This window comes from Canis lupus, chromosome 8, assembly GCF_003254725.2.
Source record: "Canis lupus dingo isolate Sandy chromosome 8, ASM325472v2, whole genome shotgun sequence".
Lineage (NCBI taxonomy): Eukaryota > Metazoa > Chordata > Mammalia > Carnivora > Canidae > Canis > Canis lupus.
This window is the reverse complement of record NC_064250.1, coordinates 67,589,099-67,592,969: the sequence shown is the minus strand read 5'-3', so window position 1 is coordinate 67,592,969 and position 3,871 is coordinate 67,589,099. Positions and strand designations below refer to the sequence as shown.

Below are 3,871 nucleotides of genomic sequence, written 5' to 3'. Positions count from 1 at the left end.
TCTTGCCCATGGCCTGACCTCCTGAGGTGCCCTAGTCACCAGAGTGTCTGCTTCTCTCCATGGAGCCCACGCCTGGGGGCCTCCCAATGTCCTTGGGAAGTGTGGCACCAGATCATTTTATGGGTTAGTCCTCAATACCTTGAATGTCTGGATAGACCTGTGTCTTTGGAGGCAAGCTTCCAGCCAGCTGCTCACTGGGACTCGTGGCAACAAGGAGGCAGGCTGACCAGACTCTATTTCTTCCATTTGGCTGGCGGAAAAATGGAGATTTGGAGAGGATAGAGGACTTTCCAAGGTTGCACAGGGCACCTTTCTTTCTATGGTAATGAGCTCTCCATCCTTGGAAGTGTTCAACACTGGGGACCCCTGGGCATGGTGCAGGGGAGCATGCTGGGCCATGCTCCTGAAATCTGATGTGTTGGTGAAAGCCGGGTGGTGTTCTCCCTCCCAAGACCACACTCGTCTTCCTCTGAGGCCACCCAACTGGTTCCCTACTCTTTCCAATTTTTCCCTCCTCCCTTGGAACCTGGTCTTCATTCTCTCTCTGAAGTGAACTTGCTTTATAAGTTCTAACAAGAAATATTATGATCTAACTTCTTGTGGCTTCAGGAGATACAAATCTGTGGTAACACTTCAAATTAAGTGTCGTGAATGAGTAATTACTTTCTGAATGTAAGGAGTCCAATTGAATGGGAATCATTATTGTGCGTTAATTAAAATCCCACTGATTATTAAAATTATATTTTGGTGTTTTAATAACTCTATAAGGGACATGTAGATAAAACTCAGAGATATACACCAGTGTGGATTCTTGCTAAACCCCAATAAATATTGGTATTAATTCAAACATGTATTTATTGTTTCACAGAACCTAAGTGAAATTTATGCCCAAGACGAGTTGGGTGTCGCAATTAGGTCTGTGCCTCTTTGGAATCTGAATGTAGGGATCTTTTGATCTTTATGAAGTCTGAGTTTGGGGCAAGCATCTTCTGAGTGCAGAGTGGCTGGGAAAACCAAGGAGAAGGTTTCAGGTGGTTATGACATGCTGCTGTCAAATTCCTCTGGGCTGTTTTAAGGACCAGAGTGGAATCAGAACTTGGAGTCCTCTTTGAATCTGATTATTCTTAGATCATAGAACTGTATACTCTGAGTTGGTTGGAATTTCAAGTCATCTATTCACCCAGGCTGGCTGCTTATCAGAATCACCTGGGGAACTTTGGAAACATTCACATTTCCCGTGGCTCCCTTGGAGAGCTGAGTGGGTAGGTGGGGAGGGTCCGGGCCAGCCCCCCAGATGTCTGTCTGCCCACAAGGGCCTGGGGATGCATCAGGGACATTCTTGCCTCCACCCCCTTACTCTTCTACCTCCCCTGAAGGCTCCCTTCCACCATTCAAGGGGTCTGCAGAAGTGTCCTCTAGTGGTTAGCATTGTATTGGGGACCCTCACACGTCCCTGTCCTTGCTAGGATACTGGCTCCAATGTCTCCAGTCACACTGGACCAACTTTACTTTCCTGCTTCCAGACAATGGGGGTTTCTGGCTTCCCCAGAAGCTGAGGTCACACTTGAATTTCTTGGGGGTGCCTAAGAGATGATTTCTCTAGAGAGGTGGTGCCCTGGGTTAGATGGAAAGATGGCACTATGTATCTGAGAGAGGCAGGACACTTTAGATGGCCCATTTGGCAAGACCATTTTAATAAGGCTGTTTTGATACAGGATGTATATGGGCTAGGCCCTGGAAGGAAACGGGGCACCCTCAAACTGGGTCATTTGAGGGGACTTTAACAGATGTAGCAGCTTGCAAAAGGGTGAATGGGGAAGAGGGAAAGCCTAAGGTATAGCACGGCAGCTGGGGGTGGGGAGGAGGAAGGAGACCTGGGCGTAGGGCTGGGGTAGGGGTGTAGTGGCCTCCGGTGAATTCCAGGGAGAGATCTGGGGGGCCAGAGGGCCTGTCAGTCACTGAGATAAGCCTCCTGCATGCACAGGACGAGACTGGCAGGTGGACTAGGAGGGTCAAATGGAAGATGAGCACAGGGACAGAGTGTGGCTCTTTGAGATAGATGATGGAGCTAGCTCGAACTTGCATCAGGTGCTCCTAAGTGACCAAGGGGCGGTTCCTGGAGGGCATGGCCTTTGAGGTGGCCTTGAGGGGTGGGCAGGTGCAGATTGGTGGAGCTAGAGTGGTGGGGGCATGCAGATGGCCAGCACAAGTGAAGGGAGGACAGCCAGCCTCTGCAGCAGGTGGGCGCCCTGGGCAGTGGCCCCTCAGATACGGCAGTTGACTTGAGAAGGTCTGGTTCAATTCCTTGCTGGGGAAAGAGTCTGATGCCATAGGCCTGAGCGTCCCCTGATGTGAGTGAAGGGAGCAGGGCCTTGGTTTGGGCAGGGGAATATGGCAGGATGGAAGCACTAGGGAGTGGTTGGGAGCCATTAGGGTTTACTGTGCTGGCCTGGGTGAGGACTTAATGAGGGTCAGGGTGCCAGTGGCCACTGCAGGGATGGAGGAGAAGAGAATGGAGGGAGACAGTCCAAGGTTCTGGCCAGAACTCATTACCGATGGGGTGTGGGGGAGGGGGAGTAGGGGTGACATGTGGTGACCCCATCGCAGCAAGGCATCAGGCCAGCCTGGGCCTGAGGACTCACACTCGGAGTTCTCCAGGTTGCTGCTGGGGGTCTTTGGTGCCTGTGTTCTCAGTGCATCCCCACCTGGTTCCCAGCAGAATCACCTGGAGAGCCCCTAGCCCTGCTCCGAGGAGCCAGACTGGCTCAGAAATCGGCCCTATTAAGATGCCCCCTGGAACCTCTGATGCAGGTGCTGGGCTGATTCAGCTCTTTCTTCCCTTCATCTTTCCAGCCTCCAGAGAAGGTCCCTGAGGGTTTTCGCCCCCTTCACTGGTGTGGGAACTGAGGCATGGGAGGGTGAGTGGCGTACTCAGCCTCATAGTTTGAGCCCAGGCCCAAAGGAGCTGAGGTCTGGTGGGGATTGAGGGTGGGGTGGGAGCCGGCTTTGATTCCTTTATTCTCATCTCAAGGGCTCCTGGCAGCTGCTGGCAGGTGGTGTCCCCAGGACAGGGCAGCAGCGAGAGTGAGCGGGTGGGTGCCAGGCCCTTCCTGGTGGTTGGGACCGTGGCAGAGGGAGCCCTGCTCAGCCTTAGCAGCCTGAGGAGGAGGGAGCTGAGGCAGAAGGGGATGGAGGAGCAGGTTGGCCACTTGGGTCCTGGAGGACGAGCCATACACAGGGTCATGAGGAGTGAAATGAGTGCACATCCTTCCCTCTTCAGCTGGAAACATTGCCAAGTAAACCAAGTCTTCAGGTCTTGGGGATTTTCCTGAATTAACTATTCTCTACTGAGGCATGGCACGTGACCCAAACCATGATATGGGAAGCGGTGTAGAAGTGTGGCGTCACACATCAGACAGACCTGCAAGTTGTCCTGACCCCTGGTTTCTTCACCTGCAAAATAAAGATGGCACTGCCCATGCCCCTTGTTGTTACATCAGATGGTGTCAGGTGAGGAGCACCTACAGTATACTCAGCGTGTGACTAGGTTACTAGGCTCGGGGCAGGAAAAAGCTACCCAAGGCCACTATTATCACAAGTACTTGGCCAAACCCGGTGTGTCATGCAATTATTGGTTAAGGTAAATATCAAGTGAGCATCTCTCTCCCTCTCTCTTTTTTAAAGATTTTATTTATTTATTCATGAGAGACACACAGAGAGAAGCAGAGACACAGGCAGAGGGAGAAGCAGGCTCCATGTGGGGAGCCCAACGTGGGACTCGATCCCGGGACTCTGGGATCACACCCTGAGCCAAAGGCAGATGCTCAACCACTGAGCCATCCAGGCGTCCCTCAAGTGAGCATCTCTTAAG

The 3,871-nt window shown here is 52.2% G+C and overlaps 1 long non-coding RNA gene across 1 annotated transcript; it reads left to right on the top strand.

Moving 5' to 3' along the window:
* The first annotated feature begins 1,154 nt into the window (after positions 1-1,154).
* LOC112657659 (uncharacterized) lies at positions 1,155-3,504 on the top strand. The gene is made up of 3 exons (XR_003135204.3): positions 1,155-1,262; positions 2,854-2,918; positions 3,281-3,504. It is a non-coding gene; the product is annotated as an uncharacterized LOC112657659 (long non-coding RNA).
* The last annotated feature ends 367 nt before the right edge of the window (positions 3,505-3,871 follow it).